The sequence below is a fragment of the Pristiophorus japonicus genome, chromosome 14 (genome assembly GCF_044704955.1).
Source record: "Pristiophorus japonicus isolate sPriJap1 chromosome 14, sPriJap1.hap1, whole genome shotgun sequence".
NCBI classification, from domain to species: domain Eukaryota; kingdom Metazoa; phylum Chordata; class Chondrichthyes; family Pristiophoridae; genus Pristiophorus; species Pristiophorus japonicus.
The window spans coordinates 174,719,695-174,738,262 of record NC_091990.1 but is presented as its reverse complement, the minus strand read 5'-3'; the positions used below and the strand labels follow the sequence as shown (position 1 = coordinate 174,738,262).

Below are 18,568 nucleotides of genomic sequence, written 5' to 3'. Positions count from 1 at the left end.
GGTGTCTTGTAGTGACCACATCAGGAGGACCCACACCCAGTGCCGCAAGAGGTTCAGTGACCATTGCAGGATTGTCAGAGTAAGTAAACTTTTATTGATGCACTTCTTCATTACTTAAATTATAAATCTGATACATGTTGGTAGAGGTAGGCTTAGTGTTGCATCTTATTCGCCATGAATTATTGTTACACATTATTAATTCTGCTTTCTGAGATCTTAAAAGATGCTTCTGCTTTTCGATGCCTTCCTCATGAACCACATATAACTTCCAGGGCAATTATCAGAGCACTGTATTAAATGCACACAGTATGGTATAATGCTTTGATGGCTATCTGTGTGTGCCACAAGAGCAGATGGGCGCTCTGGTAACCATTCCCATTGTCAGCTTTGCAGAGAAAGATGACCCACAACTGTCAGGAGCAGCGACGGACAGGCAGCGGTTCACTCAGAACTATGCCTCTGACAGACCTGGAGGATCAGACCTGGTCTGATCGGTGCCTCAGGGAGGGCAACTGCCCATGGGGTTGCGGAGCCCCCGTTCGAAACTGAGGGTATGTCATGCAAAATCCTAGGGCTGGGTTGGGGCAATGTGATGTACTGTCTGCGGACTAGATTTGGGGCAATGTGATGCAGTGTCTGTGGACTAGGGTTGGGGCAATGTGATGCGGGCTAGGGTTGGGGCAATGTGATGTAGTGTCTGTGGACTAGGGTTGGGGCAATGTGATGCGGGCTAGGGTTGGGGCAATGTGATGTAGTGTCTGTGGACTAGAGTTGGGGCAATGTGATGTAGTGTCTGTGGACTAGGGTTGGGTACCAATGTGATGCAGTGTCTGTGGACTAGGGTTGGGGCAATGTGATGCAGTGTCTGTGGACTAGGGTTGAGTCAATGTGATGTACTGTCTGTGGACTAGGGTTGGGGCAATGTGATGTAGTGTCTGTGGACTAGGGTTGGGGCAATGTGATGCAGTGTCTGTGGACTAGGGTTGAGTCAATGTGATGTACTGTCTGTGGACTAGGGTTGGGGCAATGTGATGCAGTGTCTGTGGACTAGGGTTGGGGCAATGTGATGTACTGTCTGTGGACTAGGGTTGGGGCAATGTGATGTAGTGTCTGTGGACTAGGGTTGGGGCAATGTGATGTACTGTCTGTGGACTAGGGTTGGGGCAATGTGATGTAGTGTCTGTGGACTAGAGTTGGGGCAATGTGATGCAGTGTCTGTGGACTAGGGTTGGGGCAATGTGATGGAGTGTCTGTGGACTAGGGTTGGGGCAATGTGATGCAGTGTCTGTGGGCGAGGGTTGGGGCAATGTGATGCAGTGTCTGTGGGCTAGGGTTGGGGCAATGTGAAGTAGTGTCTGTGGACTAGGGTTGGGGCAATGTGATGTAGTGTCTGTGGACTAGCGTTGGGGCAATGTGATGTAGTGTCTGTGGACTAGGGTTGGGCCAATGTGATGTAGTGTCTGTGGACTAGGGTTGGGGCAATGTGATGTAATGTCTGTGGGCTAGGGTTGGGGCAATGTGATGCAGTGTCTGTGGACTAGGGTTGTGGCAATGTGATGTAGTGTCTGTAGGCTAGGGTTGGGGCAATGTGATGGAGTGTCTGTGGACTAGTGTTGGGGCAATGTGATGGAGTGTCTGTGGACTAGGGTTGGGGCAATGTGATGTCCTGTCTGTGGACTAGGGTTGGGGCAATGTGATGTGGTGTCTGTGGACTAGGGTTGGGGCAATGTGATGCAGTGTCTGTGGATTAGGGTTGGGGCAATGTGATGCAGTGTCTGTGGACTAGGGTTGGGGCAATGTGATGTACTGTCTGTGGACTAGGGTTGGGGCAATGTGATGCAGTGTCTGTGGACTAGGGTTGGGGCAATGTGATGCAGTGTCTGTGGACTAGGGTTGGGGCAATGTGATGCAGTGTCTGTGGACTAGGGTTGGGGCAATGTGATGTACTGTCTGTGGACTAGGGTTGGGGCAATGTGATGCAGGGTCTGTGGACTAGGGTTGGGGCAATGTGATGCAGTGTCTGTGGACTAGGGTTGGGGCAATGTGATGTACTGTCTGTGGACGAGGGTTGGGGCAATGTGATGCAGGGTCTGTGGACTAGGGTTGGGGCAATGTGATGCAGTGTCTGTGGACTAGGGTTGGGGCAATGTGATGCAGTGTCTGTGGACTAGGGTTGGGGCAATATGATCGACTGTCTGTGGACTAGGGTTGGGGCAATGTGATGCAGTGTCTGTGGACTAGGGTTGGGGCAATGTGATGTACTGTCTGTGGACTAGGGTTGGGGCAATGTGATGCAGGGTCTGTGGATTACATATAACGGAGTCGCGGTGGTCCTTGAAATGAACCTGTGCTGTGTGACCTTACTCATGTCACCCTGTCCCCTCCCTTGCTGCTAACCACTCATCTGTTGTTTACTATTTCCAGATGAGGGGGTGTATGTGCCACATCCTCCAATAGAAGCTTCCCCCTCAGCCCATCATGTGGGGGTGGAGGAGGGGCATGAGGGCGAGGACGAGGAACCTCCACAGGAGGAGCAAAGCGAGCCACCTATTCCGGGGGCAGGAGGGGGCCCGGTGCACTGGAAACCTCTTTTTGCTGCGGCCAGCAGCTTGTTCGAGGAAGAAACATTCTCGGGCTTTGAGCCATCCGAGGCCCCGGGTACAAGTGGCGTGCAGCAACTCGTTCCCGGGGTTGTATCCCGTATGCCGCCACTCCGGAGGGTGAGTCAGCAAAGCAGGTCTGCTGACAGACAGGCAGACACACACCTGGTCATGGTGGGACTGTCCAGGGAGAGCATCCAGCTCACCCCGACAGCTCCTGGAGGTCTTGGGTAGGATTCCCACAAGCATTGCGGCACTATCCGCGGACAGGAGGGAGTGCATGTCGCAGATTGTCGGTGCGAGCCGCGAAACCACCGAGGCTGTCACTGCCCACACCCAATTGATGGTCTCCATCTTTGGCACTACAGTCTCCAGTGTCACACCCAGACCCACATCACCTGTGAGTGGCGAGGCCGAGCAAGAGGCTCAGCAGCCAGGCCTTCCATACACCGAGCTTCTCCAGGGGATCCATACATGGCGTCTCCATGATCTATCCCCCCAGTACAGCAGGACTCTGGCCGCCTTGCTGCACAATGTCTTGGTACCACCTTGGGTAGGGTCATGACATGAGGGAGGCGGGTTTGGGAGGAGGGGGGAGGAGGGGCCACAGATCAAAGACCTTCGGTGCAGGGATTGTTGTTATTTTGTTATTTTGTTGCTATTTTATAAAAGTTTTTAAAGTTTCCCAATTCACAATAATGTTTAAACATAGAAACATAGAAACATGGAAAATAGGTGCAGGAGTAGGCCATTCGGCCCTTTCAGCCTGCACCACCATTCAATAAGATCATGGCTGATCATTCACCTCAGTATCCCTTTCCTGCTTTCTCTCCATACCCCTTGATCCCTTCAGCTGTAAGGGCCATATCTAACACCCTCTTAAATATATCCAATGAACTGGTATCAACAACTCTCTGCGGTAGAGAATTATACAGGTTAACAACTCTCTGAGTGAAGAAGTTTCTCTTCATCTCAGTCCTAAATGGCTTACCCCTTATCCTTAGACTGTGTCCCCTGGTTCTGGACTTCCCCAACATCGGGAACATTCTTCCTGCATCTAACCTGTCCATTCCTGTCAGAATTGTATATGTTTCTATGAGATCCCCTCTCATCCTTCTAAACTCCAGTGAATACAGGCCCAGTCGATCCAGTCTCTCCTCATATGTTAGTCCTGCCATCCCGGTAATCAGTCTGGTGAATCTTCGCAGCACTCCCTCAATAGCAAGAACGTCCTTCCTCAGATTAGGAGACCAAAACTGAACACAATATTCCAGGTGAGGCCTCACCAAGTCCCTGTACAACTGCAGTAAGACTTCCCTGCTCCTACACTCAAATCCCTTAGCTATGAAGGCTAACATACCATTTGCCTTCTTCACCGCCTGCTGTACCTGCATGCCAACTTTCAATGACTGATGTACCATGACACCCAGGTCTCGTTGCACCTCCCCTTTTCCTAATCTGCCGCCATTCAGAAAATATTCTGCCTTCGTGTTTTTGCCACCAAAGTGGATAACCTCACATTTATCCATATTATACTGCATTTGCCATGCATTTGCCCACTCATCTAACCTGTCCAAGTCACCCTGCAGCCTCTTAGCATCCTCCTCACAGCTCACACCGCCACCCAGCTTAGTGTCATCTGCAAACTTGGAGGTATTACACTCAATTCCTTCATCTAAATCATTGATGTATATTGTAAATAGCTGGGGTCCCAGCACTGAGCCCTGCGGCACCCCACTAGTCACTGCCTGCCATTCTGAAAAGGACCCGTTTATCCCGACTCTCTGCTTCCTGTCTGCCAACCAGTTCTCTATCCACGTCAGTACATTACCCCCAATATCATGTGGCTTTAATCTTGCACACCAATCTCTTGTATGGGACCTTGTTAAAAACCTTTTGAAAGTCACCACATCCACTGGTTCTCCCTTGTCCACTCTACCAGTTACATCCTCAAAAGATTCCAGAAGATTTGTCAAGCATGATTTCCCTTTCATAAATCCATGCTGACTGGGACCGATCCTGTCACTGCTTTCCAAATGCGCTGCTATTTCATCTTTAATAATTGATTCCAACATTTTCCCCACTACTGATGTCAGGCTAACCGGTCTATAATTCCCTATTTTTTTCTCTCCCTCCTTTTTTAAAAAGTGGTGTTACATTAGCTACCCTCCAGTCCATAGGAACTGATCCAGAGTCGATAGACTGTTGGAAAATGATCACCAATGCATCCACTATTTCTAGGGCCACTTCCTTAAGTACTCTGGGATGCAGACTATCAGGCCCTGGGGATTTATCGCCTTCAATCCCATCAATTTCCCTAACACAATTTTATTAAATTTTATTCCAGTTTTGAAATGTTTAATAAATCTTATTCAAGTTACTGTATGTATAATAAATTCTTTTGTTCTTGTGCAGTGTCTCATTTGCAGAATAAGGGGAATAGTCAACATGGTGGGATAGAGTGGCCAGGCGTTGGTCAAACCTATCGTTCACTCTTCAAGCATAGTGTTGAATTATGAGCTGCTGACGTAAGGCTTTTGCAGCAGTGAAAGCTCCACGAGGCCTCCCCTGTGGTGATGGTGGTGGTGACATGGGTTCATCGCCAGGCTCCTCGTTCTCGTCCTCCTCCTCCTCCCACCCCCACTTCTCCCCTCTCTCCTGAGGTGTTCCTGCAGCCCCCATTGGCAAATCCTGTCCCCTCATGATGACAAAGTTGTAGTATGCAGCACACCACAAGAGACCTGCTGAGGGAAGTATTGTAGGCAGCCTCCAAAGTGGTCCAGGCATCGGAAGCGCTGCTTGAGCACTCCAATTGACTTTTCCACGCTGTTGCATGTGGCTATATGGCTGTCATTATCGCAATGCTTGGCCTTTGTCGGAGGGTTCCGGAGGGGGGTCATGAGCCAGGTGGTGAAGCCCGTAACCTTTGTACCCCAGCATCCAGCTCTGGCCTTGTGGCTGACAGGCGAACAGGCCTGAGACAGTGCTCTCACGCAAAATGAAAGCATCGTGGATGCTGCCTGGATATTGGGCATTGACTGTTATGATGCGTTATGGTCGTAGATGATCTTTACATTCTGGGAATGGAAGCCTTTTCAGTTTCGGTAAACCTCTGGATTGAGTAAAGGTGCTCACAGGGTGATGTACTTACAGTCAATGGCATCCTGGGGAAGCCAGCAATTCGTTCAAAACATACAGCCCTCTCATTCTGTGCCTCCTTGGTCTTTGGAAACTTTATGAAGTCCATCCTGTGTGCGTACAATGCAGTAGTCACCTGGCAAATGCTGCAATGTGTAGCGTACTGCAAAATGGAGCAGATGTCCCCTGCTGATGCCTGAAAAGAGCCGGAGGCTTAGAAGGCAAGTGCTGCAGTCACCTTCACCTCGACGGGCAGTGCAGTCCTGTTGTCGCTGGTAGGCTGTATGTCTGCCTTTGTGAGCTGGCAAATCTCTGTGATCACTTCTTTTCGGAAGCGCAACCTTCTAGTGCAGTGTGCCTCAGAGAGCTGGGGTATGAGTGCTGTTCCCGGTAAACTCGTGGGGGGTAAAGCCTCCTCCCCATATGTCTGCGAGCTTTTCGATTACGCTCAAAATGTTCATCAATAAGCCTTCTTCCAGCTCGTCGCTGCATAGAAAAAGCAGCCAGGAATAATGGCTGACATAGTATAGACACCATTTTTTTTAAATGTCCTTAAATATCATTTAAAATGAACTATAAACTCACATAAAACTTCACCATATAAAACGCAGCCTTCCTTCTCCAAATCATTTTACGCACTGAACTTCTGCTCCGTTTACACGATGATGCCCTTAGTGCCAGGTATGCCCTGGGTCCGACTGTTTTTTCTGTGCAGGTTTCCAGGCTGACGATAAAATGGACGATATCGCCGAATTTTCCGCCCGGGGCGATAGCGCAGCACTGCATGCCGATTGACGTCATCAAAACGCTTAAAAAATCGGGCGGGCGATAAGTTTTAGCGCCTGTGCAAAACCAATGCCGAAATTTCCACCCGGGCGCAAAATGTTGTGCGACTTGTTTAGCGCCAAAAAAACAAAAATTCTGCTTCGCCCAGGTGAAAAAACAGTCGCAAACCTGTTGAAATTCTAGCCCTTAGTTTGTTAAACACACCTTACAAGCAGGACAATCACTTAGCATTAGAACATTAAAATAGAGAGGACGAGAGTTCCATAGGCCAAATATTCTCCAATCTTTCAGTAGTTTGATTGCCTGCATAACAGCGACTGTACTAACATTCTTATCCTCCACACTCCATCGTTAACATCTGAAGCCTCAGTCTGCTTCCCTGAGGTTCTCCAATGCCTTCCTCTCAGCGTTTCTGCTGTCCGATAAGCTGCACTGCTTCAAAAACCCACAACACATGATCCCAGGAAGTACTGAAGCACAAGCAACACACACATCTATCTTACTCTTGTTCAATATCAAGTGGTTTCCCTTTCACATCAATGAGAATTGATCGTATAACTAATGAAAAATGCATTGATTGAATATAGGTAATCTTACACTCCTTCGGTTTGCACCAACTGCAGAGTAAAGACAACCAGTGCATAGCAAACTTTATAAGGCTCCCAGGCAATACTTTGTTACCATTTCAGACATTATCATACAGCAATTGTCCTGTCAGCCCTTTATTTAACATGAAAGTCCTAACAAGCATTTTCATTCTAGGGAATAGGTCTCTGCACATTCCTTGAATAGAAATTCATTCAAACAAGTGCCAATCTAAAACTGGTATCTGCAGTATAACGACAAACCCCCAAACCCCAGACTATATTATTCCCTTTAAGAGACAGTGAAATGTGAAATCCCTTTAATCATTGCAGTCCAAATTAGGTGGTATAGTCGCAAAATCCTGCAACTTTTACTGTGGAATAGCAGAAACTCAAAGACCATGGAAACCATTTAACATTTGTTATGTATGCAATAAAGGTTCAAATTGAGTACTGTTTAACTAAGCAAGATACAATCTTGCTTCTGCTTTATTTTGGCCCAAAGTGTCTGACTCACAAAATGGCTGGCCTTTTATACCAGAGCAGCACCATGTGCGTGCTGCTCAGTGGCCTCCAGCAATGACACCATCTGGTGGCTACAAACAGCATGTACATACGTGACAACATTGAACACATTTTATTGAGACTCCCACCTTCAAATAACATCGCCATCAAATACAATGGACCCATTACCCATATACTTGCATACATATTATTGAACATTGGCTGAAGTCAAAGTCAAACTTGGAGACTTTTATCCGAACCCCTAAATATGCTGCTACCCTCCAGCCTTTGTGCTATCTATTATATAAAAGACAGATATGCTTCTACAATCATTCAGTTAGGGTACCCAGTGAGCAACTGAGCCATACAGACCAAGAAGATCCATAGGATCATAGAAATTTACAGCACAGAAGGAGGCCATCGACTCATTGTGTCCGTGCCGGCTGAAAAAGAGCCATCCAGCCTAATCTCACTTCCCAGCTGTTGGTCCATAGCCCTGTAGGTTGCGGCACTTCAAGTGCACATCCAAGTACTTTCTAAATGTGATGAGCATTTCTGCCTCTACCACTCTTTCAGGCAGTGAGTTCCAGACCCCCACCACCCTCTGGGTGAAAACAGTTCTTCTCACCTCCCCTCTAATCCTTCTACCAATTATGTTAAATCTGTGCCCCCTGGTTATTGATCTATCTGCTAAGGGAAATAGATCTATCCTATCCACTCTATCTAGGTCCCTCATAATTTTATATTTTATGGGCAAGGTACCAGAGGGCAACCAGCTCCTAGCTTCATGAATAGGAAAGGAGAAATACCGGGCCTGAAATTGATCACCTTACCGGCCAGTGCCGCCGACTGCTGCCCACTGACGCCGACATTCCTCACGAAGACCCGCCCAGTGCCACTTTTGATGTGGGCTGGTGCGGGCGGGAGGGGAGAGCCTCCAGGAAACGCCCGCTGACGTCAGCGGACGGCCGAATGGCGTGAGTGACCTCCCGCCCGCCGTGATGCCAGATTAGTGCGGGCGGGAGACGGCGCCAGAACGGGGGTAGACGGCTGGCTGGAGGCCGGTCTGTCCCCGAGGGTAGGTAGGAAGGTCCTGAAAAAAAGGGTTAGTCAACTTTAAAAAAAAACATTTCACAGCGACTCACTTCAATGGTGACCCCTGAAGGTCTTCCGGTGGATTTTTTTCCCCCCTGATGATTTTAATTTCCAGCTCTTCGACCCTCCGTGGGCCCGACTCCATCCTCGGCGGCACTTGGGCAGCAAGCGTCTCTGCCGCCGAGAATGCGAGCTCCCGCCCGCTGCCGCCCAGATTGAGGGCGTACGTTGCAGATTTGCCACCCGCCGATCTTTGAGGGACCTGGGTGATGCAAACTCCGCCCAAAGAACCGGCAGGGACCTCGGCGGCCATCGGCACTCGGGCGACACTTGGCCGGGCGGAAGCCTTCCTCAAATTCGGGCCCAATTAATTTAAAAGGGAGATTGGGCTCTGCTGCTGTAGGCGTTCATTCTCTCTCATTATGTGCAATTTACTCCTGTAAACAGAGCAGGAGTAGTGACAAATTCACATTGCCAGGATACCCATTTGTAACCGTGCAACCCATAATGGGGGGGTTAGCTGTACTTACATCATGCAACTATATTATGTCGACAGAAAAGCGTTTAAAGATGCGATAGGGAAAGTTTACCCTGCTGTATTATGGGCTTTCACAGTAAGCAATCATAGTGCAGTCAGAAGTCATGAAAGGGAACAGAATATGTGCCATGCAGCCTTAGCAAGACCATCAGCAGGCCGGGGCCATTAGAGGGAGCAGCGTGTGGTGGCCTACTACTGCAGGGAGCAGGGCGTGCTGCTGCAGGAGGGCGACGGCTGACTGCAGTGCGGGCAGGTACAGCAGGAGCGGCGAAGGAGCAGCAAGAGTTCGTAGAGGGATGTGATCGGTGCCCAGGAGAGGCGAGAGTTCGGGGCCCAGAAGAGGCGAGGGCCCAGGGGAAGAATGGGCCAGCCCACACTGCGATATGTGTGCACACTAGGTTTGTGCAGCAGAGCTGGTCTCCAGTCGTCTTGGATAACCCTTGCCACTGGACCAAGACCTCGCTCTGTCAAGCCCCGTGTGATGGCTGGTGTGCAACGGCCACCACACGTTAAAAAAATCCACGCACAGGCATCTTCCACCCTTCAGGATGTAGTTCAGGATCTAGAATATTAGGTCCTTCATTGAAACACCTGTGAACTCATCCTTTTTCGGCATGGAAGCAAGTCATCCTCGCTTCGAGGGACTGCCTATGACGATGATGATGAATATAAAGTAATGGTAGATTATCCAGCTGGTGAGGCAATTCAACTTTTTACAATATTGCTTTGAGCATTCACATTGGTAGACAGCTCATCCATTACATTCCTTGGAGTTCAGGCTCTGGTCCTGAAGAAGACACCTTTCCTCTGGTGGAACTCTGCCAATATTATTTTGATAAACCCGTTCATAATTAAAGATTGCTAGAAATCTCAGCTATGCACCAAATGTTCTTTTGGGTTCAGCTTCACCAGTTACTTCTGAAATGGAGTTTGTATTCCCCATTACCACCTAATATCTGGGTGCATGATAACATGACCTTTGGATCATAACAATAAGACCCCTCATTTTGTATACTGGGTTCCGTGATCTTATACGTGGCATTATGTAGGATCCTCCTGTCTGCCATAAGATATCCTGAAAAGCACTCTAGTGAAACAAGGCCAATTATAAACCAGCAAATGAGTTTACTTTGCAAGAAGTACTTGAATGAACAGAACGCAGTCTTTGAGTGCAATACAGTCTATTTCATATCATTCCTTGTAATATGGAAAATAACAAAACTTGAGCAGTTAACAGACGGAGCTCACTTTACAGGGTGGCAATCCTTGAAACTCGCCAGCAATAACTGTTCCAATTCTAGGCCACACACTTTCATACCACGACCTAGCCTGCCTCTGGCTGGAGAGAAAACGTGACTCACCACTTCATTGTTTCAAGCTCAAAAATGGGAAGAGAGGATAGAAGCTTAAACTGTGACTCTCCCCAGCTCTGTGTTAAGGATTGGTTTATTCATCATCATCATCATCAACGTAGGCAGTCCCTCGGGATCGAGGAAGACTTGTTTCCACTCTGAAAATGAGTCGTTAGGTGGCTGTACAGTCCAATACGAGAGCCACAGTCCCTGTCACAGGTGGGACAGATAGTCGTTGAGGGAAAGGGTGGGTGGGACAGGTTTGCTGCACGCTCTTTCCGCTGCCTGCGCTTGGTTTCTGCATGCTCTCGGCGATGAGACTCGAGGTGCTCAGCGCCCTCCCGGATGCACTTCCTCCACTTAGGGCGGTCTTTGGCCAGGGACTCCCAGGTGTTGGTGGGGATGTTGCACTTTATCAGGGAGGCTTTGAGGGTGTCCCTGTAATGTTTCCTCTGCCCTCCTTTGGCTCATTTGCCGTGAAGGAGTTCCAAGTAGTGCACTTGCTTTGGCAGTCTCGTGTCTGGCATGCGGACAATGTGGCCTGCCCAGCGGAGCTGATCAAGTGTGGTCAGTGCTTCAATGCTGGGATTGTTGGCCTGGTCAAGGACGCTGATGTGGGGTTTATTGAGACGCCAATCAAAGACACCAATCCAAACTGGCATCTTGATCGAAGAACCTCCCTTATTTAACTACGCCTCCATATTGCCTCAGACATGCAGAATAAACACAAGTCTTGCAGTTTTATTTTCAGCCTGGTGTATTTGATGCGTCACTTCATTTGGTCACAGATTAAAAAGGTGGACCTGTGATATGCCTTCCTTCTTCCCCTCGCTCACCACACAATGGCATGGGTCTCCAACCGGGCAGGAGTCAAGTATATAATTAGAAGGAGCATGTCGGTGACAGACCCTGCCAGAACCTCGGGGGTCTAACTCATTTACACCAGGCAGCAAGCTCCGACATTTTAAATGCCCCAATGTCCTTGACTCCACTAACCTGCCTGATATTTTTGAGTAAATCAAAAATTGAGTAGACTGGGTCTTTACTCGTTGGAGTTCAGAAGGATGAGGGCTGATCTTATAGAAACATTTAAAATAATGAAAGGGAAGACAAGATAGAGGCAGAGAGGTTGTTTCCACTGGTCGGGGAGACTAGAACTAGGGGGCACAGCCTCAAAATACGGGGGAGCCAATTTAAAACCGAGTTGAGAAGGAATTTCTTCTCCCAGAGGGTTGTGAATCTGTGGAATTCTCTGCCCAAGGAAGCAGTTGAGGCTAGCTCATTGAATGTATTCAAGTCACAGATAGATAGATTTTTAACCAATAAGGGAATTAAGGGTTACGGGTAACGGTCGGCTAAGTGGAGCTGAGTCCACAGCCAGATCAGCCATGATCTTGTTCAATGGCGGAGCAGGCTCGAGGGGCTAATTCTTATGTTCTTATGTTCTGAAATGTTTTTAATCTCTATTTTAGGATTATTTTTATTGGTTTAAAACTTATATCTTTTGCTTCTTACGAACAAAAGCTTGCATTTATATAGTGCTTTTAAAGTAGTAAAATGTCCCAAGGCGCTTCACAGGAGCATTATCAAACAACAATTGAAACCGAGAGACATAAGGAGATATTAGGACAGGTGATCAAAAGATGTAGGTTTTGTGGAGCATCTTAAAGGAGGAGACAGAGGTAGCGAAGTGGAGAGGTTTAGGGAGGGAGTTCCAGAGCTTAGGGCCCAGGCAACTGATGGTACGGCCACCAATGCTGGGCGAAGAAAATTGGGCCAAAATTGCTGGACTGCAGAGATCCTGAAGGATTGTAGGGTTGGAGGAGGCTACAGAGATAGGGTGTGGCGAGGCCATGGAGGGATTTGAACACAAGGATGAGAATTTTAAAACGAAGGTGTTACTTTGAAGCTATATTCTTCAGGTCGCTGGAGAAATACCACCAACGATGTCTCCGCAAGATCCTAAAAATCCCCTGGGAGGACAGATGCACCAACATCAGTGTCCTCAACCAAGCCAACATCCCCAGCATTGAAGCACTGACCACACTCAATCAGCTCCGCTGGGCAGGCCACATTGTTCGCTGCCAGACACGAGACTCTCAAAGCAAGCGCTCTACTTGGAACTCCTTCATGGCAAATGAGCCAAAGGCAGGCAGAGGAAACGTTACAAGGACACCCTCAAAGCCTCCCTGATAAAGTGCAACATTCCTACCGACACCTAGGAATTCCTGGCCAAAGACCGCCCTAAGTGGAGGAAGTGCATACGGGAGGGTGCTGAGCACCTCCAGTCTCATCACCGGGAGCATGCAGAAATCAAGCGCAGGCAGCGGAAAGAGCGTGCGGCAAACCAGTCCCACCCACCCTTTCCCTCAATGACTGTCCCACCTGTGGCAAGGACTGTGGCTCTCGTATTGGACTGTTCAGCCACCTAAGGACTCATTCTAAGAATGGAAGCAAGTCTTCCTCGATTCCGAGGGACTGCCTATGATGGTGATGATATTCCATGTTCACCTTGACTACCATATTTTCGATGAATGGATGAGGTACGAAGATTCATAACTTAGCTTTTTTTAAACTGAAGGTTATAAAGACCTTGATCCAAACTTGCATCTTCAGTGGGAAGGGGTGGAGGAGTGTTTAATTAGGACTATACTCTGCTCTTCTTCATCCAACGTTGTCACGGGACCCTTGGGGCCCGAAATTGGTCAAAGTACCGCCGCACACTGCCCTCGGACTGCCGGCGTACCGCCCAAAAGGGCGATTTTGGTCAGAAAACAGCTCCATACTGCCGACATACCGCTCGGCAGTATATTCATCATTGACATACAATAGAACTGAGACAAGGTGATTCCAAGAGGAACTTTAGGCTTCCAATTTATTTGACAAGGTGTAACTCAACAAACAGCAATATACCAACAAAACAATCCCCCTAAATCCCACTAAAACAGACCCAACGGAAATCTTTACACCAGTTTAGCAGTACAATGCCCAACCTCCCACCCTTCCTGGCCTAACTGAGTTGGGAGTTCTGGGGACCAGAGGTTATACTCACTACTGTGCCTTCCGTAGTCTGGTGGTTTGTTTCTTCTATCTTCGGTGTCTTCGGACACTGGTTTTCCTTCCGTGTCGAGAGGCTTGCTGGTTGTGGTTGTTGAATCACGAGGGCAGGGAAAATCATCACTTCTTTCTTCACTACGTCAGAAACCCTTTTTTTATAGCCAGATTATCCAGTCCGCCTCTCCTGCTGAAGTCGATTCTTCTCATTGGTGGACCTTTTGATTTTGAAAATTGCAGCAGTTTTAGATTGATGTTAACCTACTCAAGGTTTGAGTGGGTGTTGATTGCATTGGCCTCCTGTAGCCATTGTGCTAGTCTGGCCTGAGCCAGATATTTCTGTGCCTGATGAAAAAGGTGTTGGAATATGTATGTGGCATTGTTTAAATGCTAATGTTTTCAAGGGGCAAGTTTCGAGGGTATACAGTTCCCAGACAATTTGATTAGTTCCAATGTCCAAACTGGACCTTTTGCTATTGACTCCACCCCTTTTCTTGCAGACCCAACATACACCTTTTAAAAAATCCCAAATTCGATTAAAGTTCGTAGTTTCTTCCATGTGCACTTTAGGATTTCAAACTTTCTGGTAGATAGTTCGAAATTAAATTCCCTTTCCTATGAGTCCAAACACTGGGGGGGGGGCGGTCTCCATGAATGCATCCCCTTTTATCCCCTGCAGGCCTCGTCTGCCCTTTTAAAATTCATTTGTGTCCCAAAGTTTTCCTTCCATCGGTTTCAATTCACAGCCTAGACTGATCACACAGCCCTTTTCCTTCTGGGTAAAATGAGGGGGTTTTTGTCCTCCCCTACAAGAGAGAGAGAAAGAGAGGAGGAAGGCAGAGCCAGAAACGTGAAAGAAAAGAGAGAGAGAGAAAGAAAGACAGAGAAATATGTCTGACAGCGATGAAAGTGGGAGTGATGTGGAGACGGGGAGGAAGAGGGCCAAACCATTCTCCGAGGAGGCCAATTGTGGCGGAGGTGCACTCCCGCTGGGCCCAACTGACTGGGGGAGAGCGTGGTGGAAACCAGCACCATGGGCGTACCGCAGGTTATGGGGCGAGGTATCCGAGGCCGTCTCGTCTGCGTCCCCCGAGCCCAGGGGCTCCAACCAGTGCCGCAAACGCTGGAACAGCCTCATTGCTTCAGCAAGAGTAAGTACGACTTTATATTTTAATGATGCACATTCTAAGTATAATAGTCATTATAATGGTAATTCTCCTGGAATGAATGTAAGCTTGTTATTCTAACTTAGATAACATATATCATCCCCGCTAAGAACTGGACAGGGCCATGAACCTGTGCCCGTTTTAAGTCTCTCTGGCTGCTGCCACTTACACAAGGACCCAGCATGGACTGGGGGAGAGCTGCCTTTGCTCACTGTCTGGGCTGGGATACTTTTGGGCTACTGTTATTGAATTGTGGACACAACCCCTATCAGCATATAATGTTTGAAACTGTTGTGTATAAATTACATAACCTAGTCAAGTAGCCTATGCCATGCTCTATTTACGTTCGCAGAGGAAGATATCTCATAATCGGGCGCAGCAGAGACGCACCGGGGGAGGCCCTGCTGTAATACAGACCCTCACCGACCTGGAGACACATGCTGCAGCACTAGTGGGGGCCCACAGTCGAGCGGTCACCACGTGTGGTGTTGCCGGACCATCCCATGCACCACGTGAGTAATGTGTCAAGCAGTGTAAGAGCTATGTGACATCATTTCAGTCTCATATCATAGATGAATGATGTCATGTTATGCATGCAGCCTCTGAACGACTCTCTGCCATGCTCAGGTCGACAACATAAGAACATAAGAGCAGTCCATCTGGCCCTCTGTGCCCTTCTCTGTCCGCACCCCATAAACCCTCGCTCCCTAATCATTCTGTCTATCTGCGACTGATCCAGCCTCTGCAGCTCTCTGACGCAGTGATTTCCACATCGATGTATTGCCATAGATACCACCATATCATGTATTCTTTATACATGGCCTTCTTCGACCTGACAAAGGCCTTTGACACCGTCAACCGCGAGGGTCTATGGAGCGTCCTCTTCCATTTTGGATGCCCCCAAAAGTACGTCACCATCTCCCGCCTGCTCCACGATGACATGCAAGACATGATTCTTACCAACGGATCCATCATAGACCCAATTCACGTCCGGACCGGGGTCAAGCAGGGCTGTGTCATCACCCCAACCCTCTTCGCAATCTTCCTCACTGCCATGCTCCACCTCAAAGTTGACAAGCTCCCCGCTGGAGTGGAACTAAACTACAGAACCAGTGGGAACCTGTTCAACCTTCGCCGTCTCCAGGCCAGGTCCAAAACCACCCCAACCTCTGTTGTCAAGCTACAGTACACGGACAACGCCTGCGTCTGTGCACACACAGAGGCTGAATTCCAGGACATAGTCGACATATTTACCGCAGCGTATGAAAGCATGGGCGTTACGCTAAACATCAGTAAGACAAAGGTCCTCCACCAGCCTGTCCTTGCCGCACAGCACTGCCCCCCAGACATCAAGATCCACGGTGTGGCTCTGGACAACATGGACCACTTCCCTTATCTCAGGAACCTCCTATCAACAAGAGCAGACATTGACGACGAGATCCAGCACTGCCTCCAGTGCGCCAGTGCAGCCTTCGGCCATCTGAGGAAAAGAATGTTTGAAGACCAGGCCCTCAAAACTGTCACCAAGTTCATGGTCTACAGGGCTGTAGTAATATCCGCCCTCCTGTGTGGCTCAGAGACATGGACCATGTACAGTACACACCTCAAGTCGCTGTAGAAATATCACCAGCGATGTCTCTGCAAGATCCTACAAATCCCCTGGGGGGACAGACACAAACATTAGCGTCCTCGACTGGGCCAACATCCCCAGCATGAAAACACTGACCACACTTGATCAGCTCTGCTGGGCAGGCCACATAGTTCGCATGTCAGACACGATACTCCCAAAGCAAGCGCTCTACTCGGAGCTCCTTCACGGCAAACGAGCCAAAGGTGGGTAGAGGAAACATTACAGGGACACCCTCAAAGCCTCCCTGATAAAGTGCGACATCCCCACCGACACCTGGGAGCCCCTGGCCATAGACCGCCCTAAGTGGAGGAAGTGCATCCGGGAGGGCGCTGAGCACCTCGAGTCTCATCGCCGAGAGCATGCAGAAATCAAGCGCAGGCAGCGGAAAGAGCGTGCGGCAAACCTGTCCCACCCTCCCCTTCCCTCAACGACGATCTGTCCCACCTGTGACAAGGACTGTGACTCCTGTATTGGACTGTTCAGCCACCTAAGAACTCATGCCAAGAGTGGAAGCAATCTTCCTCGATTCCGAGGGACTGCCTACGATGATGATGATGCGTTAATATGTAACGTTTCTCTGTCACATTTATGGGAATATTGCTGTTCCTCCTACGTATACCAGTGCGGCGCAACAACACATTTTGCTCTAATAATCTCAATTGTGTCTTGCAGCTTTACCAGCTCCAGAGGTGCAATGGGAGGACAGACACTCACATGGACATGACCCACTGCATGTGTCACCACGGGTGATGAAGAGGAGGATGCCTCTTGTATCCCCCTGTCTGGGGAACCTGCGGCCACGATGGGGATCCCAACTGAGGAGGTACCGGAACCAAGCGGTATGCAGTTGGCGACGCCAAGGCGCACATTGGTGCTGTCGCCGACCCCACGGAGGCCGGGTCAGCGGGTTGAGCAAAGGCCTACCCTGGACCACCGCGTAGAGTGCCTGGCACGACTGTGTGACGAGTCAGTCGCGATCCAGCGTGAGCAGCGCCAGGTGTTTGTGGGGTTCACACAGGAATTCGCCCGGGTGTCTGCTCGCCAAGCGGAGGCGACGTAGCAGATGATTCTGGATTTGCGTGAAATCTAACCAATTGCGAAGCCTCGCTATTGGCCCGTGCTGCGCCTTCCCTTGGTATTGTCCACACTGCTCCACTTCTGGGCTCCGACCTCTCCGCTCCTCTGTGCCTTGTCCATCCTCTCTGCTTCCGATCTTTGGACCTTGCCATACCCGACCTCCGGACCTTGCCCATCCCGACCTCCGCTCCTCGCCCATCCCGACCTCGGCTCCTCGCCGGGCCCGACCTCCGGACCTCGTCGGTCCTTCCCTCCGCTCCTCACCACTTCCGACCTCCGGACCTCGCCGCTCCCAACCTCCGGACCTCGTCGGTCCTTCCCTCCGCTCCTCACCACTTCCGACCTCCGGACCTCGCCGCTCCCGACCTCCGGACCTCGCCGCTCTCGACCTCCGGACCTCGTCGGTCCTTCCCTCCACTCCTCACCGCTCCCGACCTCTGCTCCTCGCCGCTCCCAACCTCCGGACCTCGCCGCTCCCGACCTCCGGACCTCGCCGCTCCCGACCTCCGGACCTCGCTGCTCTCGACCTCCGGACCTCGTCGGTCCTTCCCTCCACTCCTCACCGCTCCCGACCTCTGCTCCTCGCCGCTCCCAACCTCCGGACCTCGCCGCTCCCGACCTCCGGACCTCGCCGCTCCCGACCTCCGGACCTCGCCGCTCTCGACCTCCGGACCTTGTCGGTCCTTCCCTCCACTCCTCACCGCTCCCGACCTCTGCTCCTCGCCGCTCCCAACCTCCGGACCTCGCCGCTCCCGACCTCCGGACCTCGCCGCTCCCGACCTCCGGACCTCGCCGCTCCCAACCTCCGGACCTCGCCGCTCCCAACCTCCGGACCTCGCCGCTCCCGACCTCCGGACCTCGCCGCTCCCGACCTCTGCTCCTCGCCGCTCCCAACCTCCGGACCTCGCCGCTCCCGACCTCCGGACCTCGCCGCTCCCGACCTCCGCTCCTCGCCCATCCCGACCTCGGCTCCTCGCCGGGCCCGACCTCCGGACCTCGTCGGTCCTTCCCTCCACTCCTCACCGCTCCCGACTTCCGCTCCTC

General features: G+C 50.2%; 1 long non-coding RNA gene across 1 annotated transcript; it reads left to right on the top strand.

Moving 5' to 3' along the window:
- Positions 1–17,248, top strand: LOC139279555 (uncharacterized). Its single transcript, XR_011596503.1, has 3 exons — positions 1–79; positions 15,170–15,329; positions 17,120–17,248. It is a non-coding gene; the product is annotated as an uncharacterized lncRNA (long non-coding RNA).
- Positions 17,249–18,568: the final 1,320 nt, after the last annotated feature.